Source organism: Cucurbita pepo, chromosome 6 (genome assembly GCF_057944985.1).
Source record: "Cucurbita pepo subsp. pepo isolate OVF chromosome 6, ASM5794498v1, whole genome shotgun sequence".
In the NCBI taxonomy this organism is placed as follows: domain Eukaryota; kingdom Viridiplantae; phylum Streptophyta; class Magnoliopsida; order Cucurbitales; family Cucurbitaceae; genus Cucurbita; species Cucurbita pepo.
The window spans coordinates 15084758-15103245 of NC_141803.1; the positions used below are offsets into that span (position 1 = coordinate 15084758).

An 18488-nucleotide genomic window follows, 5' to 3' on the forward strand; every position below is an offset into this window, starting at 1 on the left:
TTATGTAATGCCATGTTAGGTATGTTAAGGAACCTCATGCATAAATGTATATTACTTGCATCGAGATTCTTCCCCTTTATGTTAGGAAAGAATGAAATACAATATTTATGTTCGCCATGATATCATGCAGGCCCTTTTCTATTCTGTGGTGTCCGGCAACGTGTAATACGTTGTGCCCGACCAAGCCAGATCCAGGGGGTACGTATATGAGCCTGCCTGGTGGGTCCATGTGTACGTACATGGACCGTGTGTAAAGGAGTACCACACATCTAACCCTACCTGGAATAGAAAAGCACCCAAGGCCATGTAAAGTTTATGAAAAGATAGGTCCCGCTCATATGTTGCATGTGTTTTCATTTCTAACCCCAATAGTGAGGTGACTTACCGAGTATTTCATAAAATACTCAAGTCACGTGCTGCCTACATTTTTCAGGTAAAGGCAAGGCACCAATGTACGGTTGACGGTAGAGCTGAGGACACCATAAAAGTTGAAGAGGGGGACATTTTTAGTAGTTTATATTTATTTGTCTGTTTTAAGTTAAAGCCTGGAACATTTTTTTTATTTAGATTTTTTTTAAGTCAATTATTCAAGGTTTTATTTCGGAAATATGTTTGTTTTGGTTCTTTTGGACCTTTATGAAAGACTTTGTTGTGTTTCCAAGGTTATTTATGATGAGCTCCCGCGTAATGAGTTATGTATGCATGGGTGACATCACTAATTAGATTTAGAAAATTAGGAACGTTACAATAGGTCAATATAGGTTGAGTTGTATTTGCATTTAATAAACTATAGGTTTAATTGTATTTTCATTTAATAAAGTACAGGTTTAGTCGTATTTTTAATTATTAGGCCATAGGTTAGTATAGGGCATTTAATTCAGTAATGTTTTTCCTTCTTTCTTTGTATATATTTGCATTTAATAAACTATAGGTTGATTCTTTGCTTGAGGAAGAAGTGATCATAAACAATTGATCTTCTTCTTTTTGATCAATTACCTGTGCATCTACTTCTTTCACCTGATCTTTGGCTTTGCAAATCATAGCTTCATGTCCAAGTTGATTGCATTTGGAGCAGAAGGCGTCAGGTCTTCTCCAACACTTATATGGTGGATGACCTTTCTTCTCACAATGACGGCAAGGTGGATAGATTTTTTTGGAAACTCCTCCTTTTGTCTTCTGATAATTGGCAAATGAATCTCGATACGTTAATTGATTTTTGAAATTTTTGTTGTTTTTATACCTGCTACGATGCTCAACAAGTAAGGTATTTTCAATCACCCCTTCTTGCCTCATAGACCTCCTTTGCTCTTGTGCTTGTAAAGCATTCAAGAGCTCTGTAAGAGAAATTTTGACAAGTCTTTGGTGTTCTCCAGAGTAGTAATGGTGGCTTCAAACTTCTCTGGAATAGTGACTAGCAGCTTTTCAACGATCCTGGAATCATTTAATACAGAACCAAGCAATCTCACCTTGTTGGCAATGCTGAGAAGTCTGTCAAAGTACTCTTTGACCGACTTCGACTCCTTCATCTTCTGCAACTTTCATTCCATGAATCCTCTCATCTCCTTCATATTCAGCCTTGAGATAATCCCAGATTTTCTTTGCTATTTTGAGGGACATTATTCGCATAAAGATCATTTGAGAAACAACGGCAAATAGACAAGCTTTTGCCTTTGATTTTCTTGTCTTCTTTTCCTTTTGTACTTTGATTTGTGCTACAGTAGGATTTGCTGAAAGTGGAGGGACCTCGTAATCCTCTTCTATTGCTTTCCAAAGATCCACGGCCTGCAGATAAGTCTCCATACGAACTACCCACATTTGATAATTGTCTCCATCGAAGACGAGTGGTGCAACAGTTGAAAAATTGAATTCTCCTTCCATCTTGATCTCACAGATCCCTTCAGAAGATAGCTCTAATACCAATGGTTAGTGACAAAGTGAGTGATTGAATGGTTGATAAGAAGATTATATTATGAAGAGCAAGAATACTCTATAAATATATAAAGATAATACAAAGAGATATTTAGAAAATCTACCTAAAAAATTGGCAGAAAATCTGGTAACAAACGAGTAAACAAATCAAAAATTAAATCAAATAAAAAATAAATCAAATCAAAATTAAATCAAATCAAAATTAAATCAAATCAAAACTAAATCTAACTCCTAACTCTAAGGAGATTTAATCAGATACACCAATCTAAACAAATACGTGATCTTTAACAATCTTCATGAAACTTCTTCATTGAGTGCCTAGAAACCGATTCATATTGGTTTGGATAGATGAATTTACTTGTAGTCTCAGCTCGATTTATGGGTCAAGGAAGTATATATTATAGCAATCGCACTTAGAGTATAAATGAAAGGAGTGGCACAAAGTGTGGCTTCGGGAAACATAGGTATAGAAAATCTTAAAGGGAGATCTTTCATATCTTTCGAGACCAAAGCGACTGTGATGAAAATGAAATTACGTAGAATGAGATGAAGAAAGATCATGCTATAGCCTAGTATATAGACGGAATCGCTTTCCAATTAAGAGGAGGCTTTTGCTACTATAACCTTCCCGACCGCAATTTCTTTTTTGTTCTAGTTATAAAGGAACTCGACTTCGATTCTTGAATAATCTAACCAGTATTTACAGCAATTTAACCTTTCGGATGTAAATAACCCTAATCCTCAATGGTATACTCCTCCTTCCATCCCACGACCATGAAAACTCAAATTGAGGGAATGTGCTAGGGATGTTTTCAACACTTGATTCCTTCGTGAAACTTGTTGGGGAGCTAATTTAAAAGTAATTAGAATTGCTTTGAGGGAATTTGATGAACCGTAGTCTCTTAATTTTGAAAAACATGAGATCAATGAAATTCATAACCCAAAAGCTTCCAACTCGAGTTTAAGGAAATTCAAGACTTCATTTTTGTTTAAATGAAAGCCCCTACTTATACTTTAAGAGGAAGGGGTAACTGATAGTGAAACCTGAGAATCCTATTAAATTTGAAGTTCATTTTTTAGAAAAATTAGTAAAATGACATTTTTGCCCTATATGCTTACGTTTTCCTTAACAAACCTTTTTCGAACGACTTGAATCCTTATAATTCCTTCCTAGGGTAAAATTACTTACTTAGGCCCTTTGTCTTTGCTTAGGTCTCTTAGTTCCTATCCTTGAGTCTTTTAAACATATTTGAGTTACCTTAACCTTACTTGGGGCTTTACAAGTAAGTAACGTGACCCTGTCGCAAGGGATACAGTGGAATGGACGGGACCACTATGTGTTAAATCTAATATTTGAATCCTGATCTGAATCTTTGACATGATTCGTTATAAATTATATTAGAGCTCTAGGCTTATAGATTCTGTAGACTAGCATATGATGTACACTCAGAATGTTTCCATTGTCTGGCTTACGAAATATAATAAAAGATATTATTTTTACTTTTTTGTGACTTGCTATACTTAGAATGTGAGTGATATTATTTTCACCAGCCCAATCAACATCCACAAAACCACTCAAGAAAAATGACTATGATTTCTCATACATTAATCCATAATTTAGAGTACCAAAGAATCATTTTTGCTGTAATTAGATGAGTTACATGTGGTTGATCCATAAATTGAGACACAACTCCTATTGAAAAAGCAATGTCAAGAATGAGTCTCATGTTGCTGATCCATAAATTGAGACACAACTCCTAGTGAAAAAGAAATGTATGGCTGTGAAAGTTAAATAGACAAAACTACCAAAAAGTTGACGAGAGAATGTAGCATTTCTAATGACTTCCCTTCATTTCTAGCTAATTTTAGATTTGGTTCCATAGGAGTAATTTTATCTCTTGAATTCTCTGTACAAAACGGCTAATAAACTTGCTACATATTCTTCTTGAGAGAGAGAGAAAATAACCATAACATTTCTTAATTTCCAAATCCAGAAAACATCAGCTTCACCTCATCTTTTCATTTCAAAACGAACAAACAAGGCATCTTGGTGACTACTGATTTCAACAATATCATCACCAGTAATAATCATGTCATCAACATAAAGTAAGAGCAAGGTGCATACAGTTGCTGTTTTCTTAACAAACAAGCTTGGATCAGAACATGAAGACTTCAAACCATAAAAATTAAGATATTGAGCAATCTTACCAAACCAAGCACGAGTAGCTTGCTTGAGTCCGTACAATGCCTTCTTAAATTTGCACACATAGTCAGGATATTCCTTAAAGGTAAATCCTTGTGGCTGCTCCATAAAAATATCACGATCCAAATCTCCGTAAAGGAAAGCATTTTTCACATCAAGCTGCCATGATTTCCATCTTTTACTAGCAGCTAAAGAGATGATTGTCCATAAAACGTTACCATCCTTGTGACCGGACTAAAAGTCTCATCATAGTCTTAACCATATTTCTGAGAGAACCCACGGGCAACAAGACGAGCTTTGTGTCTATCAATTCTACCATCAGCTTTTTTCTTCAACTTGTAAACCCACTTACAAGTAATTAAATCGACATCATGAGGCTTTGGTACAAGCTCCCATGTGTCATTTTTTCAAGTGCTGAAATTTCTTGCATCATTGCATTTTTCCATTCTGAAATCCCTTTAGCTTCATTGTACAACTTCAATATTTGTAGTGGCTTCTGTAGTCTCTTTAGCTTGAATGTCTATCGCAATTGAAAAATCTTTTCTCCCTAATGTATAATCATTAGGAAAAAGTGCAACAGTAGTTGTACTTTTGCTGCCATTTGCATTATCTTTTTAACTTGAAATTTCATCAAACATCACATCATGAGATACAATAACCTTCGTTTTTTTCAAATCCATACACCTCCAACCCTTTCTATGAGTATCATAGCAAACAAAAATGCATTTCTTGGCCTTTGGGTCAAGTTTAGTTCCATTATGTTTCAGTAGATGAACATAACAAATAAACCCAATAATACTAAAAATAACTCACATTGGGTTTATGATGTTAAATCAGCTCGAATGATGATGATTCTGTCCCTGGCCATGGAGGCAACCAATTTACAACATGGCATGCTGTTTGAAAAGCTTATGCCCATAGCTCTTTTGGAAGACTCCTCACATGCAACTAAGACAAGCAAACTGATGTAAGATGAGCAAACTTGCGGTCAGCCACCCCATTTTGTTGCGGAGTTTCTAGACAAGTCAATTGACGCTGAATCACATGCACCTTACAGTATTCCATAAAATCATTTGAAAGAAATTATCCTCCATTATCGGTGTGCAAGCACTTGTTTTTCAATTCAAATTATTTTTCTATAGCATGCTTAAATTGAATAAATTTTGAAAAAGCTTCACTTTTTTGTTCTAAGAAGTATACCGAACTGAAACAAGAGAAATCATCTGCAAACACCATCACGTAATGAATGCCGGTATAGCTTGTTGTTCGCGTTGGTCCCAAAAGATAAGAATGAATCAATTCTAATACTATTGAAGCTATACTCTTTGTGCTTGGGAAAGGAAGACGATGAGACTTGCCATATTGGCAGCCTGGACAAATCTCATCATGCCGAATATCTTTAGAAACAGGGACACCATCAAGAAGTTGTTTTACAGATATTTTCTGCAACAACTGAAAACCCTCATGATCCAAATGAGCATGCCAAAGCATTGAGCTTCCATTATGACCAGTTTTCTTGATATATTCATCACTAGCCGATAAAACATACAAAAATTGTTTTCTTTTTCCACATAACAGGATATCAGCAGCAACATGTTGCACATTAGAAAGAATTTGAACATTTTTAGGACAAAAAAGAACATACCTTCCTGAATTTGTTATTTGTGATACAAAAGCAAGATTTTTCTTCAAACCAGGAACATGATAAACGTTCTTGAGTAGAACACTCCGATCATTCAAATCTCATTCTTTCGTCATAGGATGCATTGAATTATCAGCTGTCATAGTGACCTTCTTTTGACAATGTGGACGAACACCTGATATAAGAGTTTCGTTTCCAGTTGCATGATGAGAACAACCAGAATCGACAATCCATTCTTTATTGTAGTCAATAAAGCCATGAGCATCTACAGAGACATCATCTTGATGTACAGGTGAAGTCACATTTGTTGGCTGGTCTAGAACTTCAATAGTTAAATAGTGTTCCCAAAATGAGTTTGAAGAATTTTTACTTTCATGTACAACATTCGCTTATGATTCCTGCATTTTGACCCGACAATTTGGCTTAATATGACCTGGCTTTCCGCAACGATTACACACAACTTTCACCCGAAAATCTCGTTTAAGATGACCAGGTTTTTCACACTTGTAACAAGCTTTAAATGGCTTCTTTGACGACTCCTCACTTCTAAATTGATTCCCATTGCTTGAAGAAGGCTTTGAATGAAAATTCTGTCACCTTTGATCTTTGACATACAACACATCTTCTGACTTTGAAGAAAACTTGTTGCTGCTAGTCATTTTCTTAATCAAAACTTTCCGATTAGAAAGCAAATTCAATAATTCAATAATTTTAGGCTGATTTGCCCACCCTTGTATTGAGAAAACAAATGGCATAAAGTCTTTTCGTAATCCACGAATAAGATAACACCGTAATCGAGCATCACTCACTGACTCCTCAACATCTAATTATGAAATTTTAGAACACATATTTTTCACTTTCAAAGAAATATTCTTCAACAGAAAAATTACCTTGAGTTACCACAGCTTGTTCATTCTCTAGAAATTGCAATGAGATGTATTTTTCTTAGTGAACAGCTTTTGAAGTGTTTCCCACACTTGCTTTGGTAACTTTAAATCACCAACATGATTAATATATTTCTTGCTAATCAAAGTTCACAAGGTAAATAAAGCTTTTCCACATTTGATCTTCCATTTTAAGCGTAAGTCAGCATTTTGTGGAGTATCTACTGGACTTTCTGTGTCATCACCTTCAATTAAATCCCACAAATCTTGCCCCGGTAGATAAGCTTTCATACATAACTTCCAATAATTATAATTATTGCCAACAAGCTCTTCCATAGCTATACCCGTAGAAGCACTTCCACCATTCATCTTGTTGAGTAATAATATCAAACCCTTGGTTAACAACCTGGCTCTCATACCAACTGACACAATATCTAACTCTTAAAAGAGTGAATAAATCTGAAATATGAAGTGTTATACTGTAGCTGTATTTTACTAATAGTAAGACTTCTATTTAAACTGAAATAACTCCTATAAAGACTCAACTTATTTGTATAGAACTAGTTAACCTGCAACTAATTTATTTGTAGAAATAAAGCTAATAGAAATCTAAAAATAAATAACTTGACTAATTGAGACTAACCATAAGTTAGCACTCAATTCTGAAACCATGTGAGCTCTAAATGGCCTTAAATTTTATAAGAACTCTTGTTTCGTGGTTTAAAAGGAAAGTTTAAAGACCATTGGAATATCTTAAGAACTTAAACCAAGATTTAGGTTTTTAAATAGCAAAAATAGTCCTACATGGATTCTGAGATGTTTCAAGGGTAATTATCAGAGATCTCATGAGGAAACTAAATATTTTTGACGTATGAACCATGTTGAAAAGGATGAAAGTACTAGTAAAGGTCTATTATAAGGAATTAAGGTTTTTGTGGCAACGGGAAAATCTATGTATTTGAAGAAATGTTTATGACTAAATGGATTAGGACTTACCTATTAAGAAATTTTCTTTGGTTATCCCTCGAGAAAACATGTTAATAGATGAAAGCATGTCAATCTTCACTCAAGTGGGAAAATTGTTTTTTAAGGTTGAATTAAGTACCAACACCCGATGTTGATTTCAATAAAAAAAACTTGAGCCATACATCCACTCTAAGTTCTTAAAATTATAGATAGGAGGAGGGTGTTGACTTTTTGGCTGTTAGTCTAATTAATTAATTAATTAATTGATGTTTTGATGATAACCAACATACTTTTTAATTATTAATAATTTCGTTGTTTTGAAGTGTTCATAATATAAATTTTAGGATGACGAGGTTTTTATTCAAATTTTCAAGAGACGCTTGAAGGGTGAAGTAGGTCGAGTTTGACTGAACCATTGTAAAATTACGATATTACTTTCTCTAACTCTATCTCACTTAATTTTGAAATTATTATCATGATCGGTTAGTTTTATTTTTAATTTTTTATTGTTTTCAATTGAATTATTTTTATACACTTGTCGTGTATTAATTGTGACCTTCCATTGATAAAGAGTTTGATAATAAAAGAAAAAAAATTTAGTTTTAAATAATTTTGTACCAAAACCCTATTCACCCCTCCAGGGTTGTCATACCGATCCAACAGAGGGAGTAGAGTCGAGCCATAGATACGAAAGCTACTAAGTCAAACCTTTTAACACATTAAAGTTCTTTGTTGAACGCGTTAGTTTTGATCGTTGAGAGAAAATGATTGACCCATGTGAGGATATATTTATTGAATATCATAAATTGATCAAGACAGCAATGAAAGAAGAGTTATGTTTCTACAAACAAAGGTTGTCTCAAGTATATGTATCAATGTATGAAGAAGGACAACGCTTATAAGATTTTGCAAAGCTCGAAATGGTTGTTATAAGTTCGAATAATGTCTTTAGACTCATTAATGCTCCATACCCTGTCACAGAAACCTAACGAAATAGGTGTAATCTATCCATTAGACCCAGCATACACCTCCAACACCAAGACATGCCGAAGAAAGCTAGAACAAATCAATAGAAGCAAGAGTAAATCTAAGTCAAAACAACCTCCAACGCCACATAATTTTATTTCCATATAAAGATTTACTTCGAAATAATACTAAATCTAAGTTGAAATAAAAAGTATTTGTAAATATGACAATTTTATATCTAAAAATATTAATGTTTGGTCTTTCATTAGTATATTATACATGTTTGTGACCGTTTTACCTTGATCAACAAGGCTCTATTTTAGTGAAATATCTTAAGGAACGAGCTTAATAATATTTTATAACTTGATCGAGGTTAATAATATTATTCTTCAGACTCGAGAGGTGATATAAGATGAATCCTTTGTCTTGGATCGGGAGAATTGATCCATTGTAAAGCTTCATGTTTCTAATGAACTTCTCATGAAACTCCTTGCACTTTGCTCGATCTTTAGTCATGTGGTCGGTCGCTCCTTTGTCTAGGTACCACATGTTTGTCTCTACTTGGTCTTCTCCATCTATGAAGGGGTTCACCGTAGCCTTTTCTTCATTGAGCACCAATAGGTTTGGCATCTTCTCAGCCAACATGAGTGCAGGCTCTTTGTCATATATGAATGTGAAGTCTGCCTCACTAGTGACATCATCATTCATACATAGGTGTCATACCTTTAAATGAAAAAGAAGTAGCACGTGGCTAAAGTATTTAAAAATACTTAGTACGTAGCCTAACTATTAAGGTTGGAAAATACAATTCCATGCCATCATGGTGAGACTTATCTTTTCGTAAAACTTTTACTTGGTCACTACTTTGTAATCCGAGTAGGGTTGGATATGTAGTACTTCTCTACTCACGACGCACACACATGATGGACCAACCAGTCATGGTCATATATGTATCTCTTGACCTGATTACGGGCCAACGCATACTCACGCTATATCATCGTGTACGTGTCTATACTAATCATAACAAAAAAGTATCTCGATGCACATTACATACAAAATATATGAAGTCCTTTAGTTTCAAATCATGGTACGTACTTATGATAAAAATCGTACCTCCATTCTTTTCATGATATAACGATGCATGTGGGCATTTAACAACAAACCCACTTACCGGTTTACCTAAGCGAGAGTGTATTGTCACTTACATAGTAGAATGGCTCATTGATAAGCAATTCAACATTTTTCTCAAATATATTGTGGGTGGTCAAGCATGATTTCCTCTTTTCATCAACATTTATATCATCAATAGAGATACCGTTTGCACAAGAAAAAGCCGGCAAATACTTGGCATCCTTTTCCCGAATCGTCAATAACAATGATAATATGGGCTTTTGTTTCAAAAGAAAAGTAATCATAAATGTTAAGAAAACACTATCATATGCAATCATGGGGGATCTTGCTACATCATTCATTGCCGTTAACATTATCTAAATCCATCAACTGCAATTCTTTCTTGAGGCAATATGAGTGGTAATTTGTACTAAGCTATAGGTAACGTTAAGAGTTGTTAAAGGATATGTCCAAACAACTGTTCAATTAATTTCAAGGGTACCAAAAAGTTCAATAGTTTTGAGGTTATGTCATGGAATTCCTTCTAGGTTTACCTAATATAGCGAAAGGTCACACCGTCATTCCAATAGTGGTGGAAGGTTTCACTCACAAGCTTATACAGGTTACTTCAAGTAAAGTCTCCGTCTTATGAAGAATAGGTGAGATTATGTGATGTCAGTATTAATAGTAACAAGACCTCAGTTTCATAGATAATCTATGATGCATAAACCTCCATAGACCATGCCGTGTAAGTTATGTTATGTAAGAAAAATTTGATAGAAACTATGTCTGCATCATTCACAAACTCGTTACATTATAAATAGATGGAGGTTTGACTTGCCTCATAATTTATGTCATTAATTTAAGTCACGTGGACCTCATACATTTTTGTGTGTCATATGCATCAAAATACTTTTATGTTATGACTAGTATAAACGTGTAACTTACGACTTACGATATTTATGTTCGCCATGATGTTATGTGGGTATTTTCCCACTGTGGTGTCTGAAAGCACGTTAGCGAGTGCTAGCCCAATGAGATAGTCCTAGGGGGTACGTGCGGCCACCTGGTGGGTCCATGTGCTCGTGGTTGGGTCGTGTGTAGGAGAGTACTATACATCCAGCCTTGCTCGGACTCGAAAGCTACCTAAGGCCATGCCATGTTGCTTTTTAAATAATAGGTCCATCATGTCTCATGTTTGTATTTCTCGACCACAAACATGCGGTTACTTATTAAGTATTTCTTAAAATACTCAAACTACGTACTGCTCTTATTATTAAGGTAAAAGTAAGACACCCACGTACTAATGGTGACGTCGCAATGAAGGCCAGGAACAAGGGGTAGAGTTAGTCACACTTATGTCTATTTAGTAGCCCTTAAGTTAGTTTAGGGCAATGTTTTTATTTTTCTTTATTTTATCTAGAGTTCACATTATTTATTCTTTGCATTATTGTTTCAAAAATTTTATTAGGAATATTTCAGCTCATGGCACCTTTTATGAAATATTTTAAATGAATGTTTTGTACTCGCATTAGTCACGTCATGTATGTCGTAACAACTTTATTGTAGTAATGTCATGCGAAGGTGAACATCACCTAAGGTTCGGCGAAGCTACAAAATTGGGGCGAAAAATATGAATGAGTCTTTAGTTCCCCTTAGGGCTTGTCAGGAGCATGTGAAGATCATGACGCCGCATGTTTGAAGATGTATGATCGTGACATAAAACTCTCATGCACTCCCACACGTCGACAAGTGGCATCATTCACCTAAATAATAAAATGTAGATAGAGGTGAATATAAAATCACTCTAGTGTCCTATGGCCCTCAGCCACTATGTGAACCTGCATGACCCCACACCCACAAATAGAGGTGTGGGTCATGATTTGAGTCGGAGACGAGGAGTCGAGCTCAACATGTCACTCTACAACGCATGTTGATTGTCTTTGACTTCAAATCTTTGATTCTCCTCCTTAAAAATCATTAGTCATATGTTTACAAGATGTCACGCCCAGTGGGACTTGAACCCACAATCGCCTGATTAGAAGTCAGACGCCTTATCCATTAGGCCATGGGCGCTTTTCATTATGTGACCACTTGGATGTAAACTGAACGTGGAGCTCATTGATTACAACTTATATGTAGATGAGATTGGCAAAGGAATAATTGTTTGTCGGAAGAAACTATTCTCGTAAGTCAATTTCCATTGTTCTTTTCATCATAATTCTATTAATATCGTTACAAATCTCTTGAACTGAAATATATATATATATATATATATATATCAATATGATTTACATGTTCTAAGAAATTACATCATAAATCTGTCATCAAAGGAGTTTAAAATGGATCATAAGTGGCCACATTTTACTTAAAAATTGTAGCAAAAGGGGAGAAAATTAAAAAAAAAAAAAAAAAAGTTTTATAGTATTTACGATGAAGTTGAAAGGGATAGTTTGATAAAATGGTACGTTTAGCATACATATGTATTTATAAGACATATTTACAAGTGTGTGGCTGTTGCGAGGTTGCTTTGAAAATCGCCTTCTACAGTCCCTTCATTTCGTCATGAAACTTGAAGATCATGTTGCATGAAAGAGCTAGAGATCAAGAATTCACCTCATTTGGACCTTAGCTAAAGTTATACGCTTCAAAGTTAGTTGGGAATCTTAAATCTCACTAGAGTTAAAACCTAGAAACTTGTTATTTGTCGAAATGCTCTAGGCAATTTTAGCTCCCGATTCTTTCATGAGGTTTCTTCCTTATCTTTCTCTCAACCTTGGGAATTCATTTTTTAAGGAAAATTCTCATGTATGCCGCAAATTTCTCGATTCTTTCTCTCGACATGATACCAATTTTTTTTGCAGATTCTAAAGGTAATTGCGAAACTTGATAGAGAGCTCTTCCGGTGTCAACTTCTTTATGAAATATTCTTTTCTCATCCTCTTCAAGTTTATATAATCCTTGGATTAAAGCTTAATGGACCTTAGTCGAAAAATTTGGAGTTTTTTCCTAAACGAATCTCATAAATTTTTTCTTTGTCCTTTATTTGTAGGTCTTTAGATTTTGGGACTTCATGAAACTTCTTCATTGAGTGCCTAGAAATTGATTCATATTGGTTTGAATAGATGAATTTACTTGTAGTCTCAGCTCAATCATGCTTACAGTATAAATGAAAGAAGTGTTACAAAGTGTGGCTTCGGGAAACATGGGTATAGAAATTCTTAAAGGGAGATCTTTCATATCTTTCGAGATCAAAGTGATGGTGATGAAAATGAAATTACGTAGAATGAGAAGAAGAAAGATCATGCTTTAGCCTAGTATGTAGACGGAATCGCTTTCCAATTAAGAGGAGGCTTTTGCTACTATAACCTTCCCGACCACGATTTCTTTTTTGTTCTAGTTATAAAGGAACTCGATTTTTATTCTTAAATAATCTAACCATTATTTACAGCAATTTAACCTTTCGGATGTAAATAACCCTAATCCTCAATGGTATACTCCTCCTCTCCATCCCACGACCATGAAAACTCAAATTGAGGGAATGTGCTTGGGATGTTTTCAACACTTGATTCCTTCGTGAAACTTGTTGGGGAGCTAATTTAAAAGTGATTAGAATTGCTTTGAGGGAATTTGATGAACCGTAGTCTCTTAATTTTGAAAAACATGAGATCAATAAAATTCATAATCCAAAAGCTTCCAACTCGAGTTTTAAGGAAATTCAAGACTTCATTTTTGTTTAAATGAAAGCCCCAAGTTAATACTTTACAGAGGAAGGGTAACTGATGGTGAAACCTTAAAATCCTCTTCATTTTTTAGAAAAATTTGAAAAATGATATTTTTGCCCTTTATGCTTAAGTTTTCCTTAACAAACCTTTTTCAAAGGCTTTGAATCCTTATAATTCCTTCCTATTCCTTCCTATGGTAAAATTACTTACTTAGGCCGTTTGTCTTTGCTTAGGTCTCTTAGTTCCTATCCTTGAGTCTTTTAAACATCTCGTGGGCTTCTTAAACATACTTGAGTTACCTTAACCTTACTTGGGGCTTTACAAGTAAGTAATGTGACCCTTTCGCAAGGGATATAGGGGAATGGATGGGGCCACTATGTGTTAAATCTAATATCTAAATCATGATCTGAATCTTTGACATGATTTGTTATAAATTGTATTAGAGCTCTAGGCTTATAGCGTAGACTAGACTATGATGTACACTCAGAATGTTTCCATTGTCTGGCTTATGAAATATAATAAAAGATATTATTTTTACTTTTTTGTGACTTGCTATACTTAGAATGTGAGTGGTACTTGATCTATGGATAATTCAATATAGGTTTAGATTTAGCAAAATTTGTATTCAAATCCTATGTTTGATGAAAGTCCCACGTCAGTTAATCTAGGGAATGATCATGAGTTTATAATCAAGGAATACTCTCTCCATTGGCTAATGCCTTTTGGGGAAACCCAAAGCAAAGTCATCAGAGCTTATGCTCAAAGTGGACAATATCATACCATTGTGGAGAGTTATGTTCATCTAACATGGTATCAGAGCCATGCCCTAAACTTAGTCGTGTCAATAGAATCCTCAAAGGTCGAAGAAAAGACTCTAAAAGAAATAGAAGTCGAACTTATGCTCAAAGTGGACAATACCATACCATTGTGGAGAGTTGTGTTTATCAAACATCGTCAAGTTATACTATCATTAAAAATATTTGGCTACTGAAACTAGTGTACACATACAAATGATTTTTCTCAGGAAGATTAGATGTTTTAATCTGATGTTTCAAAACATTAAAAAAAAAAATGTAGTTTTATTATTATTACTGTTTTCGAGGCCTTTATGGATGTGGATTGCAATATGAGGTGTCCAAAATATGACATACAATTATGAAACTATGAATTCAGATTGAGCAAAGTGGGAGATTCACGATGATGAAAGTATATTATGAATTTTTTTTTAAACCAATCTAGACTTTACTCAAGTTTTACTAGTAGGAATCACTCAAAAATCTATATTAACTCTAATTTAAGTAAGAGTTAAGGGATTATGGAATAATTAAGACAACCAAAATTTAAATTCCTAAACCAGACAATTTTCTCGAGATTCAAAGGACTTTAAAATAACCCACTGAATGGACTCGGATATCCATGATATTTTGATAGAAGACTTAGCATGAGATGATTAGGCCATGCATGAAATTTGGAGGTCATTTGACAATGTTAAAGGGTTGAACAAAGGGTAAGTGTAAAATAACCAAACTGACTCTAAAGTTACATACCACTCCTTTATGACCCATGTTGACGCAATATCTAACACTCTGAATAAATTTGAAATTATTATTACTAAAAAAAGACAGTACTCGTAAAACTGAAATATGAATTGTTGTACTGTTAGCTGTAATTTACTAACATATGACTTCTATTTAAACTGAAATAACTCCTATAAAGACTCAACTGATTTGTACACAACTACTTAACCTGCAACTAATTTATTTGCAGAAATAAAGCTAACAGACTCCTAAAAATGAATAACTTGATTAATTAAAACTACCAATAAGTTGCACTAAATTCTGACCGCCTCCCTTAGTGCAAGCTTATTTCTCAATCACTTCGAGAGCCTTGCGAATAACTTCAAACTCCAATTGGGCAAGTGCCTTAGTAAATATGTTTGCAACTTGCTCATTAGTATGTATTTTCTGCAATTCAACATACTGCGATAACACTTTCTCTCGAACAAAATGATAATGAGTTTCAATATGTTTCGAACAAGCATGAAACACCGGATTTCCAACAAGTTTTATTGCACTTTCATTATCACAATTAATTGAAATTGGCTGATTGAGAGTAGTCACCATTTCTTGAATAAGTTTCCTGAGCCACAACCATTCTTGAGTAGCCATTGTAGCAGCTACATATTCTGCTTCACAACTACAAAGCAAAAGTGCTTTGCTTTTTACTGTTCCATGAAATTACAGCAGAGCCTGCTGTAAAACAAAAACCTGTTGTGGAGCGTCTTTTGTTCACGTCACCAGCCCAATCAACATCCACAAAACCACTCAAGAAAAATGACTTTGATTTCTCATACATTAATCCATAATTTAGAGTGCCCTTGATGTAACAAAGAATCATTTTTGCTGCAAGTAAATGAGTTTCATGTGGTTGATTCATAAATTGAGACACAACTTCTATTGAAAAGCAATGTCAAGAATGAGTCTCATGTGGCTGATCCACAAATTGAGACAGAACTCCTACTGAAAAAGCAATTTCTGGGTGTGATAGTTAAATAGACAAAACTACCAAAAAGTTGTCGAAAGAATGTAGCATCTTCTAATGACTTCCCTCCATTTCTAGCTAATTTGAGATTTGGTTCCATAGGAGTAATTTTATCTCTTGAATTCTCTATACAAAACCCCTAATAAACTTGCTACATATCCTTCTTGAGAGAGAAAATAACCATCACATTTCTTAATTTTCAAATCCAGAAAACAATCAGCTTCACCTAATCTTTTCATTTCAAACGAACAGACAAGGCATCTTGGAGACTACTGCTTTCAACAATATTATCACTAGTTATAATCTTGTCATCAACATAAAGTAAAATCACTCTCACTTTATAATGTCGTTTACTGTTGGGACAAATTTTCTTTTCATTCGATAATCTAGGTAACTCGATTTTAATCCTGAGCTAACCATGAACTCCTGTTTATTCGGAATTATCCTTAGATTTGCATGGGTGAGAGTGGCTCTAGTTCGCCGACTCAATAGGCCTCCCATTTCAGGGGTAAGACTGGGTGAATGGCTGGGGACGTGGGGTGCAAGATGGAATTCACTCCTACCCACTTTTAGGGATAAAAGAGAGGTAGTTCCCTTAAGCACTGACTCCAGGTCTTGAACAAGGGGCCCCACCCTCTCATTGTCCTAAGAGGGATTCAGTTTACTGGTTGGACCACAAACCAATTGTTCATTAGAGGATCAGTGAGACATAAGGAACAAGAAGTAACTTCAAGGGTAAAACGGTAAATTGACCCAACTCTAGTTACGAACAACCTGTGAAGGATCGACTTACTAATCATGGTTATATCAAATGGATAGAAATATATCTATAGTGAGGGGAGTGCAACTACTAGGCTATAGTGGAGTGTCCTAGTAGTTAACGAATGTTGGTTAACAAGGTTAATGAGTTTAACCGGTTAATCTTGGATCATTGGAGCCCATGATCTACAGGTCCATTAGGTCCCTCTGCTAGCTCATATCGGACTAAACCATAGAACAGTGTGACAAGTGAGTTCAAAGTGTTCGAATTCAAATTAGGGAATATGCGCTACATATATACGATATATTTAACCACATTTTTTTTTTATTACGAATTAAACAAAAAAAGAGAATCTGAGATATTTAAATAAGTTTTAAATATCTTAGTCAATTATGCGTCGGAATTGATTGAGATTGGTATTGGAATTAATATTAAATATTAATTAAATAGTTTAATTAATCCTTTAATGTTACTTTAATTTGAAATTAATTATTCAAATTAATTGTTGAACTAAAATGAAGAAAGTCAAAATGTTGACTTCATTTAATGGAAAAATCCATGTTAGTGAAATTTTGAGGTGTTAAAATTTGGTTAACTCAAACATGCATGCTTGCCACATATTCCCAAACATTTGAGTGGAATTTTGAGTGTCAAAATTTGGTGATCTCAAATTTGCATGAACATGCAAACATGACTCTTTAAATAGAGTGATCATGGTACATGGAAGGTCTTCTCCTTGGTGAAAAACCTTGAGAAAAACCTTTCACAAACACTCTCTTCATATATACAAAATCCCTCCCAAGTTTAGTTACTTACCTGATTCCACAATCCCGTTCTAAGGCTGGAGGATAGTGGAGAAGACACTAGTGGTGGTTCGAAACCGGTTCGTGTGGAAAAAGGAGTTTGAACTACAAAAGGTTAGTTTTCAAACTCATTAAGTTTTAATACTTATGAACATGCTAGTTATTTACAATAATTGATGTACTAAAAGTGCCTAAGATCCAAATTGCTTCCGCATGTGTTATATTAACACCATCAATTGGTATCAGAGCAAGTTTTAGGCACTTTATTTACATTAATTTGATCATGGTGGGTAGCATTTCATGAATGAAATTTTGTGGCTGCTAAAGTGGATGGTTTTTGTTTTGGCATTTTTTTATTGTAATAAGCCTAATGTGTATGAGCTTTAATGAATGAAGAAAGGTCTATAATTTTTTATGGAGTCATTAGAGTCCATTTTAGGTTGTAATTGATCGAAAATGGAAGAGATAGCAAGCTGAACTGAAGAAGAAGATGGAAGAGGCGGTTCGGGTTTTTTTTTCTGCCTTTGGGGTCTGGTTCAACGTTTTTAAGGGTTGGTTTGCCAAGTTCGTGATCCTCGGGAGCGGTTCAAGTTATTTTTTATTATTAATGTAATAATTTAGTTAATTGCTTGTTTTAAAATGCCAAAACCAATCCACTTTAGCGTGTTTAATTAATTATGCATTGTGAATGTATGTTTTAATTAAATAGAAAATGTATATGCCTAAAGTATGTCATATAGATTTAAAATCCCACCATAGGCTAAGAATGTTTCATGCATTCAAACATATTATAAGTGGAATGCATGTTATAAGTGGGTTGGTTTACCATAGGCTAAGCATGATATATAAATTGTTATATTATTGCATGGAATGGATGATTATATAATTGTTATATAAAGCATGTTAGATGCATGTTATAGGTTATTTTTAACGTCATAAAAAAGATAAGTACATGCTCA

At 34.5% G+C, this 18488-nt stretch overlaps 1 non-coding gene across 1 annotated transcript; it reads right to left on the reverse strand.

Moving 5' to 3' along the window:
* Positions 1 to 11703: 11703 nt before the first annotated feature.
* TRNAR-UCU (transfer RNA arginine (anticodon UCU)) lies at positions 11704 to 11776 on the reverse strand. The gene has a single exon. It is a non-coding gene; the product is annotated as a tRNA-Arg (tRNA).
* Between the last annotated feature and the right edge of the window lie 6712 nt (positions 11777 to 18488).